At 54.1% G+C, this 18,215-nt stretch overlaps 1 protein-coding gene across 6 annotated transcripts in view; it reads right to left on the reverse strand.

Annotated features, from left to right (window-relative positions):
- The window catches only part of slc29a1b (solute carrier family 29 member 1b), a 607,754-nt gene that overhangs the window by 66,628 nt on the left and 522,911 nt on the right, over positions 1-18,215 (reverse strand). The gene's annotated exons all lie outside the window — the stretch shown is intronic.

The following is an 18,215-nucleotide window of genomic DNA, read 5'->3' on the forward strand; positions in this document are numbered from 1 at the left end:
CTGCTGCGCGGTCGGGAACGTAAGCGCGGGCGTTCCTGGAGGCGTCGTCCCTGAAACCCAGGGTGTCCTTTTCTAACAGGCGCTGGTGGATTTGGGACGATATCATACCTGCCACGAAAGCGTCCCGGACTAAGAGTTCCGTGTGTTCGCTCGCCGAAACTTGCGGGCAGCCGCAGCTTCTGCCCAACACCAGGAGTGCACGACTACAATTCCTCCAGCCATTCCCCAGGGGTTTGTTGCCTTATTGCCAGCAGGTGCAGGGCGTAGACCTGGTTTACCGGGCGAATATAGTGTTCTTTTAGCAGCTCTATTGCTGCATCGAAGTCTTCCGCTTCCTCGATGAGGGTGTAAATCTCCGGGCTCACCCTTGAGTGCAGGACGTGCAGTTTCTGCTCTCCCGTGGGTGCGTTTTCGGCCGTCGCGAGGTACCCTTTAAAGCACGCCAGCCAGTGCTTGAAGGTTGCCGCTGAGTTCGCCGCGTGGGGGCTGAGTTGCAGACACTCCGGCTTGATTCGGAGCTCCATCCTTTTTAAACCTAGCTTATTAAATTGATGCACGATCAATGACCACTAAAACGAGGTTGTAGTCCAACTGAAGGCTTTAATAAGCTAGATGTTTCCCCCAGCAGCTCAGGTACAGAATGAAGGCTGCTGGGGCGGCACGGGTTCTTATACCCCGCCTAGCAGGGCGGAGCTATCATACACTCGAACCAATATAAAGCATACAGTTTCCACCAATGATGCTCCAGCCTATCAGGTACCATATTACCTATAATACCACAGGGGGAGGCGGGAGGGAGAGAGGGGGAAGGAGGGAGAGGCGGGGGAGAGAGAGAGAGAGGGGGAGAGAGAGGGGGAAGGAGGGGGAGGCGGGAGGGAGAGAGAGGGGGAAGGAGGGGGAGGCGGGATGGAGAGAGAGAGGGGGAAGGAGGGGGGGGCGGGAGAGGGGGAAGGAATGGGAGATGGGGGAGGAGAGAGGGGGAAGGAGGGGGAGGTGGGAGGGAGAGAGAGAGGGAGGGGAGGTGGGAGGAAGAGGGGGAAGGAGGGGGAGGTGGGAGGGAGAGACAGAGGGAGGGGGAGGTGGGAGGGAGAGAGAGCGAGGGAGGGGGTGGCGGGAGGGAGAGAGAGGGGGAAGGAGGGGGAGGTGGGAGGGAGAGAGAGGAGGGAGGGGGAGGGAGAGAGAGAGGGGAAGGAGTGGGAGTGGGGGGAAGGCATGGGGGAGAGAGAGGGGGAAGGAGGGGGAGACGGGGGGAGAGAAAGGGGGATTGGGGGGAAGGCGTGGGGGAGAGAGAGGGGGAAGGAGGGGGAGACGGGGGGAGAGAAAGGGGGATGGAGGGGGAGACAGGGGAGAGAGAGAGGGGGAAGGAGGGGTAGGTGTGGGGGAGAGAGAGAGGGGGAAGGAGGGGAATTGGGGGGAAGGATGGGGGGAAGGATGGGGGGAAGGAGGGGGAGACGGGGGAGGGAGGGGGAAGGAGGGAAGGAGGGGGAACTGGGAGGGGGAGAGACGGGGAGGTGGGGGAGAGAGAGAGGGAAGGAGGGGGATCCAGGAGGGGGAGAGAGGGGGATGTGGCAGGGAGAGCGAGAGGGGAAAGGAGGAGGAGGTGGGGGGGAGAGAGAGAGAGGGGGAAGGAGCGGGAGGTGGGGGGGGGAGAGAGAGAGGGAAGGAGGGGGAACCGGGAGGGGGAAGAGGGGGAAGGAGGGGGAGGTGGCAGGGAGAGCGGGAGGGGGAGGCGGGGGGGGGGGAGCGAGGGGGAGACGGGGGGGGGGGAGCGAGGTGGAGACGGGGAGGGGGGGAGCGAGGGGGAGGCGGGGAGGGGGGGGGAGCGAGTGGGAGACGGGGGGGGGGGAGAGAGAGGGAAGGAGGGGGGACCGGGAGGGGAAGAGGGGGAAGGAGGGGGAGGTGGCAGGGAGAGCGGGAGGGGGAGGCGGGGGGGGGGGGGAAGGGGGGGAGCGAAGGGGAGACGGGGGGGAGGGGGGGAGAGCAAGGGGGAGACGGGGGGGGGGAAGGGGGGAGAGCGAGGGGGAGACAGGGGGGGGGAAGGGGGGGAGGGGGGGGAGGGGGGGAGCGAGGGGGAGACCGGGGGGGGGGGGGGGGGAGCGAGGGGGGAGCCATGCAATGCCACGCCTGCCTACTTTGCCAGGTCAGTTATGAGGGTGTGATCACTGTCACAGGGATCGGGAGTGACTGCTGCTGAATCCCGGGTCACAGACACACACCAATGTGTGAATCCCTGGTCACAGACACACACCAATGTGTGAATCCCGGGTCACAGACACACACCAATGTGTGAATCCCGGGTCACAGACACACACCAATGTGTGAATCCCGGGTCACAGACACACACCAATGTGTGAATCCCGGGTCACAGACACACACCAATGTGTGAATCCCGGGTCACAGACACACCAATGTGTGAATCCCGGGTCACAGACACACACCAATGTGTGAATCCCGGGTCACAGACACACATCAATGTGTGAATCCCTGGTCACAGACACACACCAATGTGTGAATCCCGGGTCACAGACACACACCAATGTGTGAATCCCGGGTCACAGACACACCAATGTGTGAATCCCGGGTCACAGACACACACCAATGTGTGAATCCCGGGTCACAGACACACATCAATGTGTGAATCCCGGGTCACAGACACACACCAATGTGTGAATCCCGGGTCACAGACACACACCAATGTGTGAATCCCGGGTCACGGACACACCAATGTGTGAATCCCGGGTCACAGACACACACCAATGTGTGAATCCCGGGTCACGGACACACCAATGTGTGAATCCCGGGTCACAGACACACACCAATGTGTGAGTCCCTGGTCACAGACACACACCAATGTGTGAATCCCTGGTCACAGACACACACCAATGTGTGAATCCCTGGTCACAGACACACACCAATGTGTGAGTCCCTGGTCACAGACACACACCAATGTGTGAATCCCGGGTCACAGACACACCAATGTGTGAATCCCGGGTCACAGACACACACCAATGTGTGAGTCCCTGGTCACAGACACACACCAATGTGTGAATCCCGGGTCACAGACACACACCAATGTGTGAATCCCGGGTCACAGACACACCAATGTGTGAATCCCGGGTCACAGACACACACCAATGTGTGAATCCCGGGTCACAGACACACACCAATGTGTGAATCCCGGGTCACAGACACACACCAATGTGTGAATCCCGGGTCACAGACACACACCAATGTGTGAATCCCTGGTCACAGACACACACCAATGTGTGAATCCCTGGTCACAGACACACACCAATGTGTGAATCCCTGGTCACAGACACACACCAATGTGTGAATCCCGGGTCACAGACACACACCAATGTGTGAATCCCTGGTCACAGACACACACCAATGTGTGAATCCCGGGTCACAGACACACACCAATGTGTGAATCCCGGGTCACAGACACACACCAATGTGTGAATCCCGGGTCACAGACACACACCAATGTGTGAGTCCCTGGTCACAGACACACACCAATGTGTGAATCCCGGGTCACAGACACACACCAATGTGTGAATCCCGGGTCACAGACACACACCAATGTGTGAATCCCTGGTCACAGACACACACCAATGTGTGAATCCCGGGTCACAGACACACACCAATGTGTGAATCCCGGGTCACAGACACACACCAATGTGTGAATCCCGGGTCACAGACACACACCAATGTGTGAATCCCGGGTCACAGACACACACCAATGCGTGAATCCCGGGTCACAGACACACACCAATGTGTGAATCCCGGGTCACAGACACACACCAATGTGTGAATCCCGGGTCACAGACACACACCAATGTGTGAATCCCGGGTCACAGACACACACCAATGTGTGAATCCCGGGTCACAGATCCCGGGTCACAGACACACACCAATGTGTGAATCCCGGGTCACAGTCACACACCAATGTGTGAATCCCGGGTCACAGATCCCGGGTCACAGACACACACCAATGTGTGAATCCCGGGTCACAGACACACACCAATGTGTGAATCCCGGGTCACAGTCACACACCAATGTGTGAATCCCGGGTCACAGACACACACCAATGTGTGAATCCCGGGTCACAGACACACACCAATGTGTGAATCCCTGGTCACAGACACACACCAATGTGTGAATCCCGGGTCACAGACACACACCAATGTGTGAGTCCCGGGTCACAGACACACACCAATGTGTGAATCCCGGGTCACAGACACACACCAATGTGTGAATCCCGGGTCACAGACACACACCAATGTGTGAGTCCCTGGTCACAGACACACACCAATGTGTGAATCCCGGGTCACAGACACACACCAATGTGTGAATCCCGGGTCACAGACACACACCAATGTGTGAATCTCGGGTCACAGACACACCAATGTGTGAATCCCGGGTCACAGACACACACCAATGTGTGAATCCCGGGTCACAGACACACACCAATGTGTGAATCCCTGGTCACAGACACACACCAATGTGTGAGTCCCGGGTCACAGACACACACCTATGTGGGAATCCCGGGTCACAGACACACACCAATGTGTGAATCCCTGGTCACAGACACACACCAATGTGTGAATCCCTGGTCACAGACACACACCAATGTGTGAATCCCGGGTCACAGACACACACCAATGTGTGAATCCCGGGTCACAGACACACACCAATGTGTGAGTCCCGGGTCACAGACACACACCAATGTGTGAATCCCTGGTCACAGACACACACCAATGTGTGAGTCCCGTGTCACAGACACACACCAATGTGTGAATCCCTGGTCACAGACACACACCAATGTGTGAATCCCTGGTCACAGACACGCACCAATGTGTGAATCCCGGGTCACAGACACACACCAATGTGTGAATCCCTGGTCACAGACACACACCAATGTGTGAATCCCGGGTCACAGATCCCGGGTCACAGACACACACCAATGTGTGAATCCCTGGTCACAGACACACACCAATGTGTGAATCCCTGGTCACAGACACACACCAATGTGTGAATCCCGGGTCACAGACACACACCAATGTGTGAATCCCGGGTCACAGACACACACCAATGTGTGAATCCCGGGTCACAGACACACACCAATGTGTGAGTCCCTGGTCACAGACACACACCAATGTGTGAATCCCTGGTCACAGACACACACCAATGTGTGAATCCCGGGTCACAGACACACACCAATGTGTGAGTCCCGGGTTACAGACACACACCAATGTGTGAATCCCGGGTCACAGACACACACCAATGTGTGAGTCCCTGGTCACAGACACACACCAATGTGTGAAACCCGGGTCACAGACACACACCAATGTGTGAATCCCTGGTCACAGACACACCAATGTGTGAATCCCGGGTCACAGACACACACCAATGTGTGAATCCCTGGTCACAGACACACCAATGTGTGAATCCCGGGTCACAGACACACACCAATGTGTGAATCCCTGGTCACTGACACACACCAATGTGTGAATCCCGGGTCACAGACACACACCAATGTGTGAATCCCGGGTCACAGACACACACCAATGTGTGAATCCCTGGTCACAGACACACACCAATGTGTGAGTCCCGGGTCACAGACACACACCTATGTGGGAATCCCGGGTCACAGACACACACCAATGTGTGAATCCCTGGTCACAGACACACACCAATGTGTGAATCCCTGGTCACAGACACACACCAATGTGTGAATCCCGGGTCACAGACACACACCAATGTGTGAATCCCGGGTCACAGACACACACCAATGTGTGAGTCCCGGGTCACAGACACACACCAATGTGTGAATCCCTGGTCACAGACACACACCAATGTGTGAGTCCCGTGTCACAGACACACACCAATGTGTGAATCCCTGGTCACAGACACACACCAATGTGTGAATCCCTGGTCACAGACACGCACCAATGTGTGAATCCCGGGTCACAGACACACACCAATGTGTGAATCCCTGGTCACAGACACACACCAATGTGTGAATCCCGGGTCACAGATCCCGGGTCACAGACACACACCAATGTGTGAATCCCTGGTCACAGACACACACCAATGTGTGAATCCCTGGTCACAGACACACACCAATGTGTGAATCCCGGGTCACAGACACACACCAATGTGTGAATCCCGGGTCACAGACACACACCAATGTGTGAATCCCGGGTCACAGACACACACCAATGTGTGAGTCCCTGGTCACAGACACACACCAATGTGTGAATCCCTGGTCACAGACACACACCAATGTGTGAATCCCGGGTCACAGACACACACCAATGTGTGAGTCCCGGGTTACAGACACACACCAATGTGTGAATCCCGGGTCACAGACACACACCAATGTGTGAGTCCCTGGTCACAGACACACACCAATGTGTGAAACCCGGGTCACAGACACACACCAATGTGTGAATCCCTGGTCACAGACACACCAATGTGTGAATCCCGGGTCACAGACACACACCAATGTGTGAATCCCTGGTCACAGACACACCAATGTGTGAATCCCGGGTCACAGACACACACCAATGTGTGAATCCCTGGTCACTGACACACACCAATGTGTGAATCCCGGGTCACAGACACACACCAATGTGTGAATCCTGGGTCACAGACACACACCAATGTGTGAATCCCGGCTCACAGACACACACCAATGTGTGAATCCCTGGTCACAGACACACCAATGTGTGAATCCCGGGTCACAGGCACACACCAATGTGTGAATCCCGGGTCACAGACACACACCAATGTGTGAATCCCTGGTCACAGACACACACCAATGTGTGAATCCCGGGTCACAGACACACACCAATGTGTGAATCCCGGGTCACAGACACACACCAATGTGTGAATCCCTGGTCACAGACACACACCAATGTGTGAATCCCGGGTCACAGACACACACCAATGTGTGAATCCCGGGTCACAGACACACACCAATGTGTGAATCCCGGGTCACAGACACACACCAATGTGTGAATCCCGGGTCACAGACACACACCAATGTGTGAATCCCGGGTCACAGACACACACCAATGTGTGAATCCCGGGTCACAGACACACCAATGTGTGAGTCCCTGGTCACAGACGCACACCAATGTGTGAATCCCGGGTCACAGACACACACCAATGTGTGAATCCCGGGTCACAGACACACACCAATGTGTGAATCCCGGGTCACAGACACACACCAATGTGTGAGTCCCTGGTCACAGACACACACCAATGTGTGAGTCCTGGGTCACAGACACACACCAATGTGTGAATCCCGGGTCACAGACACACACCAATGTGTGAATCCCGGGTCACAGACACACACCAATGTGTGAATCCCGGGTCACAGACACACACCAATGTGTGAATCCCGGGTCACAGACACACACCAATGTGTGAATCCCTGGTCACAGACACACACCAATGTGTGAGTCCCTGGTCACAGACACACACCAATGTGTGAATCCCTGGTCACAGACACACACCAATGTGTGAGTCCCTGGTCACAGACACACACCAATGTGTGAATCCCTGGTCACAGACACACACCAATGTGTGAATCCCGGGTCACAGACACACACCAATGTGTGAATCCCGGGTCACAGACACACACCAATGTGTGAATCCCTGGTCACAGACACACACCAATGTGTGAGTCCCTGGTCACAGACACACACCAATGTGTGAATCCCTGGTCACAGACACACACCAATGTGTGAATCCCTGGTCACAGACACACACCAATGTGTGAGTCCCTGGTCACAGACACACACCAATGTGTGAATCCCTGGTCACAGACACACACCAATGTGTGAGTCCCTGGTCACAGACACACACCAATGTGTGAATCCCTGGTCACAGACACACACCAATGTGTGAGTCCCGGGTCACAGACACACACCAATGTGTGAATCCCGGGTCACAGACACACACCAATGTGTGAATCCCGGGTCACAGACACACACCAATGTGTGAATCCCGGGTCACAGACACACACCAATGTGTGAATCCGGGGTCACAGACACACACCAATGTGTGAATCCCGGGTCACAGACACACACCAATGTGTGAATCCCGGGTCACTGACACACACCAATGTGTGAATCCCGGGTCACAGACACACCAATGTGTGAATCCCGGGTCACAGACACACACCAATGTGTGAATCCCGGGTCACAGACACACCAATGTGTGAGTCCCGGGTCACAGACACACACCAATGTGTGAATCCCTGGTCACAGACACACACCAATGTGTGAATCCCGGGTCACAGACACACACCAATGTGTGAATCCCGGGTCACAGACACACACCAATGTGTGAATCCCGGGTCACAGACACACACCAATGTGTGAGTCCCGGGTCACAGACACACACCAATGTGTGAATCCCGGGTCACAGACACACACCAATGTGTGAATCCCGGGTCACAGACACACACCAATGTGTGAATCCCGGGTCACAGACACACACCAATGTGTGAGTCCCTGGTCACAGACACACACCAATGTGTGAATCCCGGGTCACAGACACACACCAATGTGTGAATCCCGGGTCACAGACACACACCAATGTGTGAATCCCGGGTCACAGACACACACCAATGTGTGAGTCCCTGGTCACAGACACACACCAATGTGTGAATCCCGGGTCACAGACACACACCAATGTGTGAATCCCGGGTCACAGACACACCAATGTGTGAATCCCGGGTCACAGACACACACCAATGTGTGAATCCCGGGTCACAGACACACACCATTGTGTGAATCCCGGGTCACAGACACATTACCAATGTGTGAATCCCTGGTCACAGACACACACCAATGTGTGAATCCCGGGTCACAGACACCAATGTGTGAATCCCGGGTCACAGACACACACCAATGTGTGAATCCCGGGTCACAGACACACACCAATGTGTGAATCCCGGGTCACTGACACACACCAATGTGTGAATCCCGGGTCACAGACACACACCAATGTGTGAATCCCGGGTCACAGACACACACCAATGTGTGAATCCCTGGTCACAGACACACACCAATGTGTGAATCCCGGTTCACTGACACACACCAATGTGTGAGTCCCGGGTCACAGACACCAATGTGTGAATCCCGGGTCACAGACACACACCAATGTGTGAATCCCTGGTCACAGACACACACCAATGTGTGAATCCCGGGTCAAAGACACACACCAATGTGTGAATCCCGGGTCACAGACACACACCAATGTGTGAATCCCTGGTCACAGACACACACCAATGTGTGAATCCCGGGTCACAGACACACACCAATGTGTGAATCCCTGGTCACAGACACACACCAATGTGTGAATCCCGGGTCACAGACACCAATGTGTGAATCCCGGGTCACAGACACACACCAATGTGTGAATCCCTGGTCACAGACACACACCAATGTGTGAATCCCTGGTCACAGACACACACCAATGTGTGAATCCCTGGTCACAGACACACACCAATGTGTGAATCCCGGGTCACAGACACACACCAATGTGTGAATCCCGGGTCACAGACACACACCAATGTGTGAATCCCTGGTCACAGACACACACCAATGTGTGAATCCCGGGTCACAGACACACACCAATGTGTGAATCCCGGGTCACAGACACACACCAATGTGTGAATCCCGGGTCACAGACACACACCAATGTGTGAATCCCTGGTCACAGACACACACAAATGTGTGAATCCCGCGTCACAGACACACACCAATGTGTGAATCCCGGGTCACAGACACACACCAATGTGTGAATCCCGGGTCACTGACACACACCAATGTGTGAATCCCGGGTCACAGACACACACCAATGTGTGAATCCCGGGTCACAGACACACACCAATGTGTGAGTCCCTGGTCACAGACACACACCAATGTGTGAATCCCTGGTCACAGACACACACCAATGTGTGAATCCCGGGTCACAGACACACACCAATGTGTGAATCCCGGGTCACAGACACACACCAATGTGTGAATCCCTGGTCACAGACACACACCAATGTGTGAGTCCCTGGTCACAGACACACCAATGTGTGAATCCCTGGTCACAGACACACACCAATGTGTGAGTCCCGGGTCACAGACACACACCAATGTGTGAGTCCCTGGTCACAGACAAACACCAATGTGTGAATCCCGGGTCACAGACACACACCAATGTGTGAGTCCCTGGTCACAGACAAACACCAATGTGTGAATCCCGGGTCACAGACACACACCAATGTGTGAATCCCGGGTCACAGACACACACCAATGTGTGAATCCCGGGTCACAGACACACACCAATGTGTGAATCCCGGGTCACAGACACACACCAATGTGTGAATCCCGGGTCACAGACACACACCAATGTGTGAATCCCGGGTCACAGACACACACCAATGTGTGAATCCCGGGTCACAGACACACACCAATGTGTGAGTCCCTGGTCACAGACACACACCAATGTGTGAATCCCTGGTCACAGACACACACCAATGTGTGAATCCCGGGTCACAGACACACACCAATGTGTGAATCCCGGGTCACAGACACACACCAATGTGTGAATCCCGGGTCACAGACACACACCAATATGTGAATCCCGGGTCACAGACACACACCAATGTGTGAATCCCTGGTCACAGACACACACCAATGTGTGAATCCCGGGTCACAGACACACACCAATGTGTGAATCCCTGGTCACAGACACACACCAATGTGTGAATCCCGGGTCGCAGACACACACCAATGTGTGAATCCCTGGTCACAGACACACACCAATGTGTGAATCCCTGGTCACAGACACACACCAATGTGTGAATCCCGGGTCACAGACACACACCAATGTGTGAATCCCTGGTCACAGACACACACCAATGTGTGAATCCCGGGTCACAGACACACACCAATGTGTGAATCCCTGGTCACAGACACACACCAATGTGTGAATCCCTGGTCACAGACACACACCAATGTGTGAATCCCGGGTCACAGACACACACCAATGTGTGAATCCCGGGTCACAGACACACACCAATGTGTGAATCCCTGGTTCACAGACACACACCAATGTGTGAATCCCGGGTCACAGACACACACCAATGTGTGAATCCCGGGTCACAGACACACACCAATGTGTGAATCCCTGGTCACAGACACACACCAATGTGTGAATCCCGGGTCACAGACACACACCAATGTGTGAATCCCGGGTCACAGACACACACCAATGTGTGAATCCCGGGTCAAAGACACACACCAATGTGTGAATCCCGGGTCACAGACACACACCAATGTGTGAGTCCCGGGTCACAGACACACACCAATGTGTGAATCCCGGGTCACAGACACACACCAATGTGTGAATCCCGGGTCACAGACACACACCAATGTGTGAATCCCGGGTCACAGACACACACCAATGTGTGAATCCCGGGTCACAGACACACACCAATGTGTGAATCCCTGGTCACAGACACACACCAATGTGTGAATCCCTGGTCACAGACACACACCAATGTGTGAATCCCGGGTCACAGACACACACCAATGTGTGAATCCCGGGTCACAGACACACACCAATGTGTGAATCCCGGGTCACAGACACACACCAATGTGTGAATCCCTGGTCAAAGACACACACCAATGTGTGAATCCCGGGTCACAGACACACACCAATGTGTGAATCCCGGGTCACAGACACACACCAATGTGTGAGTCCCGGGTCACAGACACACACCAATGTGTGAATCCCGGGTCACAGACACACACCAATGTGTGAATCCCGGGTCACAGACACACACCAATGTGTGAGTCCCGGGTCACAGACACACACCAATGTGTGAATCCCGGGTCACAGACACACACCAATGTGTGAATCCCTGGTCACAGACACACACCAATGTGTGAATCCCTGGTCAAAGACACACACCAATGTGTGAATCCCGGGTCACAGACACACACCAATGTGTGAATCCCTGGTCACAGACACACACCAATGTGTGAATCCCGGGTCACAGACACACACCAATGTGTGAATCCCGGGTCACAGACACACACCAATGTGTGAATCCCGGGTCACAGACACACACCAATGTGTGAATCCCGGGTCACAGACACACACCAATGTGTGAATCCCGGGTCACAGACACACACCAATGTGTGAATCCCGGGTCACAGACACACACCAGTGTGTGAATCCCGGGTCACAGACACACACCAATGTGTGAGTCCCGGGTCACAGACACACACCAATGTGTGAATCCCGGGTCACAGACACACACCAATGTGTGAGTCCCTGGTCAAAGACACACACCAATGTGTGAATCCCTGGTCACAGACACACACCAATGTGTGAATCCCGGGTCACAGACACACACCAATGTGTGAATCCCGGGTCACAGACACACACCAATGTGTGAATCCCTGGTCACAGACACACACCAATGTGTGAATCCCGGGTCACAGACACACACCAATGTGTGAATCCCGGGTCACAGACACACACCAATGTGTGAATCCCGGGTCACAGACACACACCAATGTGTGAATCCCTGGTCACAGACACACACCAATGTGTGAATCCCGGGTCACAGACACACACCAATGTGTGAATCCCGGGTCACAGACACACACCAATGTGTGAATCCCGGGTCACAGACACACACCAATGTGTGAATCCCGGGTCACTGACACACACCAATGTGTGAATCCCGGGTCACAGACACACACCAGTGTGTGAATCCCGGGTCACAGACACACCAATGTGTGAATCCCGGGTCACAGACACACACCAATGTGTGAATCCCTGGTCACAGACACACACCAATGTGTGAATCCCGGGTCACAGACACACACCAATGTGTGAATCCCTGGTCACAGACACACCAATGTGTGAATCCCGGGTCACAGACACACACCAATGTGTGAATCCCGGGTCACAGACACACACCAATGTGTGAGTCCCTGGTCACAGACACACACCAATGTGTGAATCCCTGGTCACAGACACACACCAATGTGTGAATCCCGGGTCACAGACACACACCAATGTGTGAATCCCTGGTCACAGATACACACCAATGTGTGAGTCCCTGGTCACAGACACACACCAATGTGTGAATCCCTGGTCACAGACACACACCAATGTGTGAATCCCGGGTCACACACACCAATGTGTGAGTCCCGGGTCACAGACACACACCAATGTGTGAATCCCGGGTCACAGGCACACACCAATGTGTGAATCCCGGGTCACAGACACACACCAATGTGTGAATCCCTGGTCACAGACACACACCAATGTGTGAGTCCCTGGTCACAGACACACACCAATGTGTGAATCCCGGGTCAAAGACACACACCAATGTGTGAATCCCTGGTCACAGACACACACCAATGTGTGAATCCCGGGTCACAGACACACACCAATGTGTGAATCCCGGGTCACAGACACACACCAATGTGTGAATCCCGGGTCACAGACACACACCAATGTGTGAAACACTGGTCACAGACACACACCAATGTGTGAATCCCGGGTCACAGACACACACCAATGTGTGAGTCCCGGGTCACAGACACACACCAATGTGTGAATCCCGGGTCACAGACACACACCAATGTGTGAATCCCGGGTCACAGACACCAATGTGTGAATCCCGGGTCACAGACACACACCAATGTGTGAATCCCGGGTCACAGACACACACCAATGTGTGAATCCCGGGTCACAGACACACACCAATGTGTGAATCCCGGGTCACAGACACACACCAATGTGTGAATCCCGGGTCACAGACACACACCAATGTGTGAATCCCGGGTCACAGACACCAATGTGTGAATCCCGGGTCACAGACACACACCAATGTGTGAATCCCGGGTCACAGACACACACCAATGTGTGAATCCCGGGTCACAGACACACACCAATGTGTGAATCCCGGGTCACAGACACACACCAATGTGTGAATCCCGTGTCACAGACACACACCAATGTGTGAATCCCGGGTCACAGACACACACCAATGTGTGAGTCCCTGGTCAAAGACACACACCAATGTGTGAGTCCCTGGTCAAAGACACACACCAATGTGTGAATCCCTGGTCACAGACACACACCAATGTGTGAATCCCTGGTCACAGACACACACCAATGTGTGAATCCCGGGTCACAGACACACACCAATGTGTGAATCCCTGGTCACAGACACACACCAATGTGTGAGTCCCTGGTCAAAGACACACACCAATGTGTGAGTCCCTGGTCAAAGACACACACCAATGTGTGAATCCCTGGTCACAGACACACACCAATGTGTGAATCCCTGGTCACAGACACACACCAATGTGTGAATCCCGGGTCACAGACACACACCAATGTGTGAGTCCCGGGTCACAGACACACACCAATGTGTGAATCCCTGGTCACAGACACACACCAATGTGTGAATCCCTGGTCACAGACACACACCAATGTGTGAATCCCCGGTCACAGACACACACCAATGTGTGAATCCCTGGTCACAGACACACACCAATGTGTGAATCCCTGGTCACAGACACACACCAATGTGTGAATCCCGGGTCACAGACACACCAATGTGTGAATCCCGGGTCACAGACACACACCAATGTGTGAATCCCGGGTCACAGACACACACCAATGTGTGAATCCCGGGTCACAGACACACACCAGTGTGTGAGTCCCGGGTCACAGACACACCAATGTGTGAATCCCGGGTCACAGACACACACCAATGTGTGAATCCCGGGTCACAGACACACACCAATGTGTGAATCCCGGGTCACAGACACACACCAATGTGTGAATCCCGGGTCACAGACACACACCAATGTGTGAATCCCTGGTCACAGACACACACCAATGTGTGAATCCCGGGTCACAGACACACACCAATGTGTGAATCCCGGGTCACAGACACACACCAATGTGTGAGTCCCTGGTCACAGACACACACCAATGTGTGAATCCCGGGTCAAAGACACACACCAATGTGTGAATCCCGGGTCACAGACACACACCAATGTGTGAATCCCTGGTCACTGACACACACCAATGTGTGAATCCCTGGTCACAGACACACACCAATGTGTGAATCCCGGGTCACAGACACACACCAATGTGTGAGTCCCTGGTCAAAGACACACACCAATGTGTGAATCCCTGGTCACTGACACACACCAATGTGTGAGTCCCGGGTCACAGACACACACCAATGTGTGAATCCCGGGTCACAGACACACACCAATGTGTGAATCCCGGGTCACAGACACACACCAATGTGTGAATCCCGGGTCACAGACACACACCAATGTGTGAATCCCGGGTCACAGACACACACCAATGTGTGAATCCCTGGTCACAGACACACACCAATGTGTGAATCCCGGGTCACAGACACACACCAATGTGTGAATCCCGGGTCACAGACACACACCAATGTGTGAATCCCTGGTCACAGACACACACCAATGTGTGAATCCCGGGTCACAGACACACACCAATGTGTGAATCCCTGGTCACAGACACACACCAATGTGTGAATCCCTGGTCACAGACACACACCAATGTGTGAATCCCTGGTCACAGACACACACCAATGTGTGAGTCCCGGGTCACAGACACACACCAATGTGTGAATCCCGGGTCACAGACACACACCAATGTGTGAATCCCGGGTCACAGACACACACCAATGTGTGAATCCCTGGTCACAGACACACACCAATGTGTGAATCCCGGGTCACAGACACACACCAATGTGTGAATCCCGGGTCACAGACACACACCAATGTGTGAATCCCGGGTCACAGACACACACCAATGTGTGAATCCCTGGTCACAGACACACACCAATGTGTGAATCCCGGGTCACAGACACACACCAATGTGTGAATCCCGGGTCACAGACACACACCAATGTGTGAATCCCTGGTCACAGACACACACCAATGTGTGAATCCCGGGTCACAGACACACACCAATGTGTGAATCCCGGGTCACAGACACACACCAATGTGTGAATCCCTGGTCACAGACACACACCAATGTGTGAATCCCGGGTCACAGACACACACCAATGTGTGAATCCCGGGTCACAGACACACACCAATGTGTGAATCCCGGGTCACAGACACACACCAATGTGTGAATCCCGGGTCACAGACACACACCAATGTGTGAATCCCGGGTCACAGACACACACCAGTGTGTGAGTCCCGGGTCACAGACACACACCAATGTGTCAATCCTGGGTCACAGACACACACCAATGTGTGAGTCCCTGGTCACAGACACACACCAATGTGTGAATCCCGGGTCACAGACACACACCAATGTGTGAATCCCGGGTCACAGACACCAATGTGTGAATCCCGGGTCACAGACACACACCAATGTGTGAATCCCGGGTCACAGACACACACCAATGTGTGAATCCCGGGTCACAGACACACACCAATGTGTGAATCCCGGGTCACAGACACACACCAATGTGTGAATCCCGGGTTACAGACACACACCAATGTGTGAATCCCGGGTCACAGACACACCAATGTGTGAATCCCGGGTCACAGACACACACCAATGTGTGAATCCCTGGTCACAGACACACACCAATGTGTGAATCCCGGGTCACAGACACACACCAATGTGTGAGTCCCGGGTTACAGACACACACCAATGTGTGAATCCCGGGTCACAGACACACACCAATGTGTGAATCCCGGGTTACAGACACACACCAATGTGTGAATCCCGGGTCACAGACACACCAATGTGTGAATCCCGGGTCACAGACACACACCAATGTGTGAATCCCGGGTCACAGACACACACCAATGTGTGAATCCCGGGTCACAGACACACACCAATGTGTGAATCCCTGGTCACAGACACACACCAATGTGTGAATCCCGGGTCACAGACACACCAGTGTGTGAGTCCCGGGTCACAGACCCACACCAATGTGTGAATCCCGGGTCACAGACACACCAGTGTGTGAGTCCCGGGTCACAGACACACACCAATGTGTGAATCCCTGGTCACAGACACACACCAATGTGTGAATCCCGGGTCACAGACACACACCAATGTGTGAATCCCTGGTCACAGACACACACCAATGTGTGAATCCCGGGTCACAGACACACACCAATGTGTGAATCCCGGGTCACAGACACACACCAATGTGTGAATCCCTGGTCACAGACACACACCAATGTGTGAATCCCTGGTCACAGACACACACCAATGTGTGAATCCCGGGTCACAGACACACACCAATGTGTGAATCCCTGGTCACAGACACACACCAATGTGTGAATCCCGGGTCACAGACACACACCAATGTGTGAATCCCTGGTCACAGACACACACCAATGTGTGAATCCCGGGTCACAGACACACACCAATGTGTGAATCCCGGGTCACAGACACACACCAATGTGTGAATCCCTGGTCACAGACACACCAGTGTGTGAATCCCGGGTCACAGACACACACCAATGTGTGAATCCCTGGTCACAGACACACACCAATGTGTGAATCCCGGGTCACAGACACACACCAATGTGTGAATCCCGGGTCACAGACACACACCAATGTGTGAATCCCGGGTCACAGACACACCAATGTGTGAATCCCGGGTCACAGACACACACCAATGTGTGAATCCCGGGTCACAGACACACACCAATGTGTGAGTCCCGGGTCACAGACACACACCAGTGTGTGAATCCCGGGTCACAGACACACACCAATGTGTGAATCCCGGGTCACAGACACACACCAATGTGTGAATCCCGGGTCACAGACACACACCAATGTGTGAGTCCCTGGTCACAGACACACACCAATGTGTGAATCCCGGGTCACAGACACACACCAATGTGTGAATCCCGGGTCACAGACACACACCAATGTGTGAATCCCGGGTCACAGACACACACCAATGTGTGAATCCCTGGTCACAGACACACACCAATGTGTGAATCCCGGGTCACAGACACACCAATGTGTGAATCCCGGGTCACAGACACACACCAATGTGTGAATCCCTGGTCACAGACACACACCAATGTGTGAATCCCGGGTCACAGACACACACCAATGTGTGAATCCCGGGTCACAGA

Source organism: Scyliorhinus torazame, chromosome 4 (genome assembly GCF_047496885.1).
Source record: "Scyliorhinus torazame isolate Kashiwa2021f chromosome 4, sScyTor2.1, whole genome shotgun sequence".
Classification (NCBI taxonomy): domain Eukaryota; kingdom Metazoa; phylum Chordata; class Chondrichthyes; order Carcharhiniformes; family Scyliorhinidae; genus Scyliorhinus; species Scyliorhinus torazame.